General features: G+C 44.0%; 1 pseudogene; it reads left to right on the top strand.

Annotated features, from left to right (window-relative positions):
* The first annotated feature begins 4,826 nt into the window (after positions 1-4,826).
* LOC140470821 (histone H2A-like) lies at positions 4,827-5,295 on the top strand (annotated as a pseudogene).
* The last annotated feature ends 8,451 nt before the right edge of the window (positions 5,296-13,746 follow it).

Here is a 13,746-nt window from a genome sequence, read left to right on the forward strand (position 1 = left end):
CTATCCCTGAGCCATGTTTCTGTAATTGCTATGATATCCCAGTCCCATGTTCCTAACCATGCCCCGAGTTCATCTGCCTTCCCTGTTAGGCCCCTTGCATTGAAACAAATGCAGTTCAATTTATTAGTCCTACCTTGTCCCTGCCTGCCCTGACTGTTTGACTCGCTTCTGTTCTCAACTGTACCAGTCTCAGACTGATCTCTTTCCTCACTATTTCCCTGGGTCCCACCCCATGCCCCCACCTTTACTAATTTAAATCCTCCCGAGCAGCTCGAGCAAATTTCCCTGCCAGTATATTAGTCCCCTCTGATTTAGGTGCAATCCGTCCTTCTTGTCCAGGTCACTTCTAACTCCAGAGATTCCAATGATCCAAAAATGTGAATCCTTCTCCCATACACCAGCTCCTCAGCCATGCATTTATCTGCTCTATCCTCCTATTCCTGCCCTCAATAGTTTGTAGCACTGGGAGTAACCTCCTTGTTGTGTTTGTGTTCGTCAAGCTGGGAATTTGTGTTGCAGATGTTTTGTCCCTTTCCAGGTGACATCCTCAGTGCTTGGGAACCTCCTGTGAAGCGCTTCTGTGATGTTTCCTCCGGCATTTATAGTGATTTGTACCTGCCGCTTCCGGATGTCAGTTCCAGCTGTCCGCTGCAGTGTCCACGGACAGCTGGAATTGACAACCGGAAGCGGCAGGTACAAATCATTATAAATGCTGGAGGAAACATCACAGAAGTGCTTCACAGGAGACTCCCAAGCACTGAGAATGTCACCTGGACAGGGGATGAAACATCTGCAACACAAATTCCCAGCCTCCTTTTTAAATTTCTGCCTAACTCTCTGTAATCTCCCTTCAGAATCTCAACTTTTTCCCTTCCTATGTTGTTGTGGACAATGACCTCTTGCTGGCCCCCTTCCCCCATGAGAACATTCTGTACCATCTCTGAGACATCCTTGATCCTGGCACCAGGGAACCAACATGCCATTATGCTTTATCGTTTCTGACCACCGAAACATCTGTCTGTAACTTGGATTACAGAATCCCGTAACACAATTGATCTCTTGGAAGCTGGCATACCCCTCATTGCATTAGAGCCAGTCTCAATACCAGAAACTTGGATTCTCAGGGGAACATAGCATGAACATCCATCACCCCCCTACACTTTCCAAAACAGCATGCCTGTCCAAAGGGAAATCAAATATTGACATGAAAAGGTACACATTCAGACAGATACCTAGAGGTTATTGGACACAGAATAAGAAAGCTACAAACATGTGAACAACAAATTCAAAATACAGATGCAGGATATAACTTACAATCATAAACTGTGCCATTGATTAAAAGTTGTGAAAATTATCAAAACTGCTCTATACTGTCGAGACTGACAATGATAGAAAAAGTCTCACTTTCATTTACAGTACATAGAATTTCTCCAGTGCAGACAGAGGTCATTTGGCCCATTCCCCCTGCAACAACTCTCCAAAACGGATCCCACCCAGATGTAGACCCCACCCAATCCCCATAACTCCACGTTTACCATAGTTAACCCACTGACACTGCACATCCTTGAATAATACAGGACAATTTACCATGGCTAATCCAGCAAACCTGCACATGTTTGGACCATGCAACTAGAGCACTCAGAGGAAACCCATGGAGACATGGGCAGAATGTGCAAACTGCATACAGATAATGAACCAAGGCTGGAATTGAATCTGTGTCCCTGGCACCACTGTGCCACTATGCCACATAAAATCTTATTCATGTTGAGCAACAGAGATTTGAAGTAAAAAGAGCTCCTGCAGTTTCTGCAAGTGTCATGTTAAACAGAGACAAATATATAAGTACATTCACTTATTCACAGAACACAAACTAACTGGCACAGATACTTTCAGGTACAGATGCACTCATCCATTCATATAGTTGAAGCTGTCAGAAATAGACTGGTGATTGCACATACACATTCGCATTGCAGAAACTGTCAGGTACAGACTGAAGTCTGCACTCAAGCATTCACATTGCAGAAACTGACAAGTACATTTTGATAACACACCCACATTCCCAGAGCAAAATCTCACAAGTATATATTGATTACTATATTTTTACATTCAATTAGAACCTAATGGGGCAGATTGATAACTAAGATTGCATTGACATAGCAAAGGCTGACAGGTAGAGACTGTTAATGCCACTCTCATATTCACACAGCAGAATCTGACAGGGGCAGATAGATAATTGGACTGTCATCTTCACATCACAGAAACTGACATGGAGAGATAGATAACAAGACAGTCATATTCAAATTGGAGAAACGGATGGACAGATCAGTAACTACACTCCCATATTCACAGATCAGAAGCTGACAGGTACAGGTGGATGGACAAAAGTGAGGATTGCAAATGCTGGAGATTAGAGGCGGGAGTGTGGTGCTGGAAAAGCACAGCAGGTCAGGCAGCATCTGACGAGCAGGAGAATCGATGCTTTGTTTAAAAGCCCTTCATCAGTTCAGATGGATAACTACACCAATGCATTTACATTGAAGAAACTGACAGGGAAAGATTGATAACTACACTCATGTGTTCCTGTCGCTGAGAGCAACAGGTACATTTCAATATCGACCCCCACATGTTCACTGAGCAGAAGATGGCAGATAGACATTGATAACTGCGTTCACATTTTAACAATGCAGAAACTGACATGGACAATTGATTAAACTATCACATTTACAGACCAGAAACTGTCATATTCGCACAGTAGAAACCAACAGGTATAGGGTGATACCTGTACTCACATTCACATAGCAGAAGCTTAGAGCTGCAGATTGATACACCGGTTCTCTTTGTAAGTATGAAATGGTTTAATATATTCTCATTGGAGTTTTGAAGAACAATATGTGACCTTTAAAGCAAAAATAAAATGATCTGAAGGGAGTTGACAGAGTTGATGCTGGGAGTATGGCATTGCTCCTGAGAGAATCCAGATTAAGGGACACAGTTTTGAACAGGAAGCCTTCTATCGAAGAAAGCAATGCAGAACATTCTCCCCTTGTTCTGTTCCACACAGAGCAGTTAGGGTTGGGTTATCAGCCTAATTTATGCTAATGTAGTCATATATCTTTTTTTTGATACATATAAAAAAGTCTTTGGTTTCGGGCACTAAACATCAAAATGAGATGAAGACCATAGCTAAAGCCTTTGTGATCTGTTCTGATGACAGAGTACACACAGACAGACAGAAATGTCACAGAAATCTCATGCTTCTTATAGTCTTCTGCTTTGAGATATTTAAAGTGACACAAGATAGAAAGAAATTAATAACTACAACATATACACTGTATCTGCATAACAGGATTGGGAGGCATCATTCACCATGCACTTTATCTGTAACTTACTGATATATGTGTGCTCACAGATCACATACTGATCGATTCAGTTATAAGTTACCCTGACGTATCAGGGATGGAGTGAAAAAAAAAGATTAACCATCTATTTCATCAGAAACTTTGAGATGTTGAGATATTTGCTTTCTGTCATGCCAGTGATTGACTGAAACTGAGTAAATACAAGATTACAGAATTAAATACTGAGTCACTGCAAAGCAATAAATTGTTCGGGTATAATACAACTGTTGATTAGCTAGAAACTGGCATAAACAATGTAACATTAGCAGTGACATTGTACGTTGTTACTGACAATATCTGCAAAGTATGATCCTTTATCAAAATGCTGCAGTTATAAATACAAACCCAACTTCAATTTGCAGAAGCTGATAGGGTATGGGAGTGGAGGGTAGTGAGTCCTGCCTGAGTCTGTCCATAGTGGTATCCGGTACTTTCAAAGTTGACACCGACAAATAAAGCAACAAGGTACAGTTCAGAGGTTTGAGTTACAGACCAGCAACATACTGACACGTTAAGACTGTGAAATAGAGTTTACAAAAATACATCGCAGAAACAGACGAGCATAGATTGGAGTCGAGAGTGTGGTGCTGGAAACGCACAATAGGTCAGGCAGCATCGGAGCAGCAGGAGAATCGATGTTTCAAGCGTCAGCCCTTCATCTGGACGTTTTAGGCATAAGCCTCTGATCCCCAGAATCTACAGTTCTCACTTTCTCCTGGGGGCACAGATTGGAGGAATATTTCTAAGTGGTTGTCAAATAGTGTAACGTTTTACCGCTCTCATCAGTGTTTGATGGTAACAGAATAAAAACTGTCTTGAAACAACACTGACTATGAGACGAAGGACCAGATGTTGAGTGAATGCAAAAGTCACACATATATACAGCATGTTAACAGTTGCTGGTTAACAGACATTCGCGTAAGACTGAGAAATGTTATAAATCCCGAAATGAAACTGCAAGACGCCTAAATGAAAAGTGCGGCAACGTGGTTTAGTTTCAGCTTCTCAAGGTTTAGAAAATAACCCACTCTCAAGATCAGAAATGGACAGATACAGATCGGCAGATGAGGGAGAGTAAGACCGTGTGAAGTACGCATTTGTAAACTAAAAGTAAATTAACATGAGTATTAATGTTTTTTGAACTCCCTCAGTTTTTGTACTTCATTATTCAGGTAAAACATACTCCTTTGTTTGGAGATTGGCGGGATTTTCAGATTGGAAAGAAAGCGGTTGATGATTTGGCGCCTGTCGATTCGGCCCTCACCCGATTGGGGGAATGAAGCAGATTTCTGATTGGGAATTGAAACAACATTAGGAGATACTGACCAATCCGAAAAGGCCGCCCCATCATTCCTCCCGAAGGTATAAGAGGCCGCAATGTGGGCGGAGTGTAGCATTCTTTCTAAAAGTGCTGGTGAGATTGTAACCATGTCTGGAAGAGGAAAGGGCGGTGGAAAAGGTCGCGCCAAGGCGAAGTCTCGGTCGTCCCGGGCTGGCCTGCAGTTCCCGGTGGGCCGTGTTCACAGGCTCCTGAGAAAGGGTAACTATGCTGAGCGTGTGGGTGCTGGAGCGCCGGTCTATCTGGCTGCGGTGCTGGAGTATCTGACGGCTGAAATCCTGGAGCTGGCCGGCAACGCGGCCCGGGACAACAAGAAGTCCCGCATCATCCCCAGGCACCTACAGCTGGCCGTGCGCAACGACGAGGAGCTCAACAAGCTGCTGGGTGGGGTGACCATCGCTCAGGGCGGGGTGCTGCCTAATATCCAGGCTGTCCTGCTTCCCAAGAAATCCGCCGCTGCTGGATCTGCTAAAAAGTGAAGAGACTATTCTTGAATCTGACAACCCAAAGGCTCTTTTAAGAGCCACTCATAGCATCTATGAAAGGAGCTGAACTCTCTGTCGGATTGAATTAATTTACTTTAAATGTGTAGAGCTCTGGCCGTTATACCTATCATCGCTACATTTCTATCTCCTTTTTATTGGATACTGTTACTGTCTGGGGCAGTATCATATATCATAGAATACGACTGTAAGAGTGTCTGGAACTACAGGAGAAAGTGAGGACTGCAGATGCTGGAGATCAGACTGAAAATGTGTTGCTGGAAAAGCGCAGCAGGTCAGGCAGGTCCAAGGAACAGGAGAAGAGGAGATGACCTGGGGTGTGCAGTGAGAGAGGGACTCAATGAAATCCTTGTAGAGGGAACAAGAGAGCTTCTTCAAGGAAGGCATCATTGCAAGAGGATTCCTGAAGAAAGGCTTATGCCCGAAACGTCGATTCTCCTGCTCCTTGGATGCTGCCTCACCTGCTGCGCTTTTCCAGCAACACATTTTCAGCTCGTGTCTGGAACTACATTATTTCTCATTGCACGGTCACTGCCTGAGTGATCTTTATGTTTGATCAATGTTCTATGAGTTTGGAATAGTGTCACGGATGTTCCCGATCGGGTTTGGCTTCACATTTCCTTTAACTGCATCCTTTAACAGCTGAATCCTCCCACTGTCTCTGCAGGATACACCTCTGCAATTTATTCTCTGCTCGGTCCATATCCAGGAGAAAGTGCGGACTGCAGATGCTGGAGATCAGAGCTGAAAATGTGTTGCTGGAAAAACGCAGCAGGTCAGGCAGCATCCAAGGAGCAGGAGAATCGACGTTTCGGGCATCAGCCCTTCTTCAGGATTCAGCAACACATTTTCAGCTCTGTTCATATCTACTCATATTTTCGCTAGCCTCTGGAGAGAGCGTATTCAACAGCAGTCAGTCATTTTTCAGCTGTAAAAGGAGGGAATGCGGTAAAGTGAGATTGTGTGAAGTTTAGTTTCATAATCGAAAAGCCAATCAAAACATGATGGCGGGCATTTTCAAATTTGAAAATGCTGTTGTGGTTCTGTTCGCCGAGCTGGGAATTTGTCTTGCAAACGTTTCGTCCCCTGTCTAGGTGACATCCTCAGTGCTTGGGAGCCTCCAATGAAGCGCTTCTGTGCTGTTTTCTCCGGTATTTATAGTGGCCTGTCTGCCGCTTCCGGTTGTCAGTTCGAGCTGTCCACTGTAGTGGCCGGTATATTGGGTGCTACCAAACTTTGAACACCTACGGGCGAGAGACGCTAAGACAAGCTAGGAAATGGGAATCCTATGCCAACCGCCTAAGCGCCACATACGAACAACTCCGGTTCCTGCATGAATGCCGAAAGAGTCGAATCCTTCCACCATGTGTTAGATACAGACCACCAGTCAACAATCCACAACCCAATATACCGGCCACTACAGTGGACAGCTCGAACTGACAACCGGAAGCGGCAGAGACAGGCCACTATAAATACCGGAGAAAACAGCACAGAAGCGCTTCACAGGAGACTCCCAAGCACTGAGGATGTCACCTAGACTGGGGACGAAACGTTTGCAACACAAATTCCCAGCTCGGCGAACAGAACCACAACGAGCACCGAGCTACAAATCTACTATCAAACTTTGAAAATGGCGTCATTTTTTCCCTTTCTCTCCTCCCTCCACCTCACCAAGCCATGTTATCGTAAAGGGAGTCAATGAGGAGACGGTTTTTTTTTCCAGAAATATCTAAACCAATACCAAAATTTGGTGTGAAAAATCACTCATCTAATTACTATATTTCCGCAATCCCTGAATGAAGATCTCATTAGTTGCAAATTCACTGCCGCTGCCTTCCGTTTTGTTTTTAACTAAATTCCAAGAAAAATATCCTAATGTCCCCTATCGCTTCCAGCTCTCTCTGGAGGAGCAACCGAACTTGTTGCCGTGAATCAATCGAAAAACCGTCGATTGAAACATCTTAAAAGCTAAAACAGTGTACACCGATAAAATTACAGAACCACACTTAATCAAGAACTTTTATTTCATCCAAACTATTACTTGCCCGAAGACAATTTGTAATCCCTGCCTGATCGGGCAGATGGAAAGAACGCGCCACATAAACACATCCGCAGGCTCCCAGAGTGTTATACCTGGGCAATATAAATACTGTAGTACGTAACATTAATGACCGGGTTCCACAATAAAAAAAACATTATTATTCATGGCATGGACGGCCAGGTACACATTGATATTACGGAGATGGACAGGTATTCACGAAAAAAGACGATCGACGGTTACGGGGAGCAGGCACAAGAATAGGTTTAAGAAATCTCAGCCATGATCGAATGGCAGAACAAGCTGGATGGGCCGAATAGGCTAATGCTGCTGCTATATCTTACAATTATAAGTCACGATGCGATTCTTTACATGGACTAACCAGGTTGCACAACAGTTGGCCGAATAGCCTCTTATGTACAAGGTAGGAATACTTGCAATTATAAATTCACCGGGCACGGTAAACAGCAACAAAGTGAACTATCCACACCAAATGCTCTCTGCCGTACTGCAGAACATTTCGGAACTAAAATAATTTTAAAGGTCGCGATAAACGTGAAATAAACGGCTACAGTGGCATTCTCCTCAGTATGCGTTGCCTTCCCCGTTCTCAGGTCTCTGCTCTCTGTCGAAGGGTTTGGGTGGCTTTGAAAAGAGCCTTTGGGTTCGCTGGAAAAGGGTCGCTTCACGTTCAGCCGCCGAATCCATAGAGAGTGCGGCCCTGGCGTTTCAGAGCGTACACCACATCCATGGCGGTGACCGTCTTGCGCTTGGCGTGCTCAGTGTAGGTGACCGCATCCCTGATCACATTCTCCAGGAAAACCTTCAGCACCCCGCGGGTCTCCTCGTAGATCAAACCCGAGATGCGCTTGACTCCGCCACGGCGAGCCAGGCGCCGGATGGCTGGTTTGGTGATACCCTGGATGTTATCACGGAGCACTTTGCGGTGCCGCTTTGCTCCGCCTTTTCCCAGGCCTTTGCCTCCTTTACCTCTTCCAGACATCACGTTTCTTCACTCCAATCGCTGCTGAATGAGAGCCGAGCTGCCTCCCCTTACCTTTTTTATACAGCCCGGCCGGACCTGACTGAGAAAGAGCTGACAGAGAGAGGCGGACCGGAGAGGAAACTGAGTGACAGACAGAGCAGGGAAATGGCTTTGATCATCCAGCTCCGCATCCAGCTCACTCCGGCCCCAACTGTATCTGGGACTGAGCCATTCTCCCCAAAGCTGATTGTTCCTGACGAGAGGAGCGCATGCGTGAGGCCCTCCCCCAGCGCTGCCATTGAGGAGCATTTATTGTTTGAAACAGACCGCAATGGAGAGATCAGCGCCCAGGGAAGCGAGGGAGCAGCAGGCTCCTTCCAGCAGCACATCGGGATGGGAGCCTGGGACACAGAGGGGGCAACACTGGGGTCTTGGTAAAAAAAACATTAGAAATAGCGCCGTTTTTCCTCTTTCCAACAGGTAGTTGGGGAGTTGGATATTGAACTGTGTTAACATCCTGGTGGTTGAGCATTCCCATTCATGGTGCTGGGCAGTTATTGCTCGGTTTCTGGATCTCACTCATCTGATATCAAGTTAAAAATCGCACAACACCAGGTTATAGTCCAACGGTTTTTTTTTGGTAGCACTTGATGTGTAACATTGTGCACCCCAGTCCCACACCAACATCTCCAAATCAATTGGTATCGAATCACATGAAAAACAAACACAATCCCCAGACAAGGAACAGCTCAGGGCAACAATGGAATCAGATCCGTGATTCTGGTTAAGTTGTTGGCTTTAAATTAAAAAAAACACATATCCTAATTAATATGCAATGAACATGAGAATGATCAGTTCAATATTGCCAGACTAGCCTCATGTTGATTTACAGGTGGTATCTCTCTGTCTTCCTCCAGAAAAACACCTGAGGGACTAAGACGCTGTAATACTTCCTCAGTTCAAAGTAAAGAGTGACCAGCTGCCTCTGACAAACAGAAGGTATGGAGCCCATTGACGTTGACACACCAGTGTTGAAGATAGATAAACTGAATCCTCATCCAAAGAAGATAGTTAGGAGCAGCATTAAAATCTGCAATTATTAAGGGCAGTTTCAAAGTTACAATGAAGATAGACAAATAGGCCACATTGTTGCATCGTTTCAACAACCGTCCGTGAAGGAGGGGTTAGTTACAGAGATGGAGGGAAATTGTGCTTATCGACAGGGCAAGAGTTACGGAAGAGTCATTGAGTCATGGAGACGTATAGCATGGAAACAGGCCCTTCGGTCCAACTTGTCCATGCTGACCAGATATTCTAACCTAGTTTAGTTCCATTTGCCAGCACTTCACCCATCTCTCTCTAAACCCTTCCTGTTCATATTGTTAAAGTACAGATTTGAGACAGCCCAGGGAATCCCTAGTGGCCTCAGACCTATAAGCCTCTCTTGGTTTGTCCTGGAGATTGTACTCTTTGGTACTCTGGTGTAAAAACCTCGTACAAACAGTTTAGTTTAATTTTAGCCTTCCCCTTTATTTACCAATAGCATCACTGTTACAATGTAATATTAACACCTAAAATCCAGGCTAGCTGAGATTCTAAATCCCTAGAAAAGTAGGATACCAGCTCTTCCTTTAAGAGCCCTCTCAGACTACTCCACACTTCTGTCTCAAACATGCTTCCTTTTTACAAAACTTTACAAAAGTTTACATGTTCTTAATTAGACAGACATTGGAAAGACAATAATTCGTAAGGAAGAGAAGTTAATTAACAGATCTGTGTGTGTTTAACTATCACTCCTGTAGGCCCTTAGCCATCCATCAGGTGGGAAAAACAGATTCAGCCGAGTCAGTGCCTGTTGGTGAGGTCAGACCCCATCATAAAGAGGTATCATCTAAACTAAGTGGGAGAGGTCATAAGGTAACCTTGCACAGCTTGCATGTCAGATATCACTGTTTTATAAAATGGCTTCTCAGCGAGGAGGGCAAGCTTTGACCATAAAATGGCTTCCTGACAGATTGTGTCAGAATCTCTTCAATGTTAGGTTTAGAATGATTTTTAAGCTGGGAGCAGACTCCTGCTTTTTATCTTAAACACAAAATCATTCTGTACCTGAGGCTGAAAGGTTAAATTTGAAAAGATTCATTAGTCTCAAATTAAACATGCTTTCTTTTCAGGGTTGTGATTCAAATTCAAAGAAGATCTGACAAGTTAGAATTGACAGTGGGGCAGCTCCAGCCTATTCAGCCTCTGCCTATAGCTCAAATCCTCCAACCGGGATGAAGCATATTTACATGGAGTTTCTGTGTGACTGAGAAGGACAGAATTAATCCTGTACTGAATAGTTGTCACATACCGAGATGACAACTAAATAATGTGAATTTCAAACAGACAATCTATGCAAGTAGCTCATGTGCTACTCGCAACACGTCCTTTCTATAACCCACTGGCAATACAACTTGATAAACTTTTGCCCATTTCTCATCTGCCTGAATGTGATATTCTCCATTTCCTCATTAAGACATCATTTTTAAGATAATAACAATCAGCGATACATTTGGATTCGTTTTGTGTATGCCTTTTGATACAATTGCTTTAAATTTTTATCTTTTTGCTGTAACTCAATTAATTTACCTGAACTAAAGATGTCTGCTTTGTCATCTCTGTTCCTGGTTTGTCTCAACTATCTGATCACACAGGCTCTCTGCTAATTTCCCTTCAACTTTCTTATCTGTACTCTTTGATCTTTCCTGTTTCAACTGGTGCCTTTGTGACCTCGTTACCACACAGTCAGGAAACGTCCCAGGATGTGTGTCCTGCAATAGTTCAGTTGCCTGAATTTCCATTGACTTTGCAACCACAATCGGCACTCCCACCAGTGAATCAGCAACATCATTAGCAAGGACAAATTGTATTCAGAGAGCTGAAAGTTTGTCCAGTACTCATACTATGACTTCTCCCCTCTTCACGAGACACTCTAACCTCACTTCTTACAATTGAGCATTTCTTGTCTCGATGTGAATTCCCATTATTGTACCTTTTCTGGCAATAGTCCTTCAGAGGTACATATATCCTCATCTTTTAGCATCACAGATTGAAAGGATCCTTGTATCTCTGAATATTGTTACCTCTACCTGCTGCTCCTTGCCTATATGAGTAAACTTTACCTTCACGGTGTATGGTTTAAGAAGATCTGGCACTTCCTCCATAAACAACCTCCAACCAGCTTGTACATTCTGGTGCAGTTTTCTTGTCTCCACAGTGCTCTCTGTTACCAGTCCAACAAAATTCACTGGCTTATCCTGTTTTCCTACATCTGGCTTCTCAATGCTTTTCCTAACCTGCTAATACTGATTCCATGTGGCCTACTTTATTGAAAACACCAGAGCTTTTTCACTTCTCTTTCCCCTTCGAGGGTTTCCTTTTTACCCTGTGGTAAATCATCCTTATGATCTTCACCGAGATCTACTTTTTACTTTCCATGTGAGAATTTCTCTTACCCACAATTATTATCCCTCATGGATTCAAATTGATTTTGGCAGCCCAATTGTGATTTATTGATCAACTTAATCAGCCATTTCTGATGCCAGTCTTGCTGTTTTAACTTTTTGCACTTACAGGTGAATTCTCGTTACTTCAGGAAGTGAATTTTTGAACTCCTGTCTAAGTGTCAATTACCAAAGTTCAAACTCCCTCTTTCTTCCTTTCCTCTCTCTTCTCTCTTTTCTCCCTCTCTTCTGCTTTTAATCGTAATTCAAACTGTTTCCTTTCTTTGCCCTTGACTTTTGCCTCTAACTTGAGTTGTTTCATTTTCAACGGAATGTTAGCCATCTCTAAAGATTCTGATGGCGTTTCCAGCAAATTTAAATGTTGAGCTATTGCTGTAGTTATCGCCCTTTTCCTCGTGGGTGGAGGCAGGTGAAGCTCCAGCTTGTCTGCTAATTCCAGCAGCTTGACATTATTCACTTTTTGCAAAAATCTGAAGCCACTTCTTCCACCCCCAGAAATCTCTTGACTCAGAGCAATTGGTATCCCAAACACTGTTTCCTAATGAAAGGCTGATGCCCGAAACATTGATTCTCCTCCTCAGATGCTGCCTGACCTGCTTGCTTTTCCAGTACCACACTCTCGTCTCTGATCTCCAGCATCTGCTGTCCTCACTTTCTCCAAGCTCTGTTTAAACCAATTGAATTCAACACTCGGAACAAAAGACACTAAGACTTACCACTCGCTGCCTTTGAGTCCAACAACCCAAATCCCAAATCAGAACCACAGAATAAGTTCTGCAAACAGCCCCCAAGCCTGTGTCTTTTACAAGGTTGTTAAAGGAGCAGAAGCATCATCGCAGACTGGGCGAAGAAGTAAAAGCCCATGGGATACAGGGTAATGTGTTGAATTGGATCCAAAGTTGGTTCAGTCACAGGAAAGAAAGGATAATGGTCAATGGCGGCCATCGTGAATGGAAAGCTGGTTTAAGTGGTGCTCTGCATGGCTCAAACCTGAGCTGTTTTTTTTACACATTAATGATTTGGAGTTGAATATGGTGGACAAATTTGTGAAATTTGCAGTTCAGCTGTGATAAGTGTCAGGGAATGCATTTTGGGAAGTCAGACAATGAATTGAAATAGACAGTAAATGGGAATATATTGAGAGGGGCAGGTGAAGTAAGAGATCTTAGTGTGCAAATGCACAGGTCCCTTAAGATAGATGGGGTTGTAAAGAAGGCACATGGAATGCTCTCCCTCATTCGCAGATGAATGCATACAAAAATAGGGAAATAACAATGAAACTATATGAGGCACTGGTCGCTGCAACAGGGGTACTGTGTGCAGTCGGATCACCACGTTACAGGAAGGACGTCATTGCTGTGGAGAGAATGCAGAGGAGATTTACTCAAATGTTGCCAGGGCTGGTGAATTGTAGCTATTTGGAGAGGTTGGGGCAGAGGTGGAGCAGAGGTGCCACGATTAAGGAATACAGGACAACCCCACATTCGTGGGTCCAGTTATTGCAGTTTACCATGGTCTGAGTATATAAAAGGGAATGTTCCAGAACCAGGGACCAGGAAGCTGCCGGGAAGGCATATTTCTCATTTGAATTAATGGTTTTGCACCTATCTGCGGTTTTGCGTTTCCACTGCAGGTCCTGGAACATATCCACCACGGCTATGGCGGGTCTACAGTACGAAACAGTGAGCTACCCGATAAAGGAGCAGCACTCTGAAAGCGTGCACTTCCATATAAACCTGTTGAACTATAACTTGATGTTGTGTGATTAGATTAGATTACTTACAGTGTGGAAACAGGCCCTTCGGCCCAACAAGTCCACACCGCCCCGCCGAAGTGCAACCCATCCATACCCCTACATTTACCCCTAACCTAACACTACGGACAATTTAGCATGGCCAATTCACCTGGCCTGCACATGTTTGGACTGTGAGAGGAAACCGGAGCACCCGGAGGAAACCCACGCAGACACGGGGAGAA

Source organism: Chiloscyllium punctatum, chromosome 52, assembly GCF_047496795.1.
Source record: "Chiloscyllium punctatum isolate Juve2018m chromosome 52, sChiPun1.3, whole genome shotgun sequence".
Lineage (NCBI taxonomy): Eukaryota > Metazoa > Chordata > Chondrichthyes > Orectolobiformes > Hemiscylliidae > Chiloscyllium > Chiloscyllium punctatum.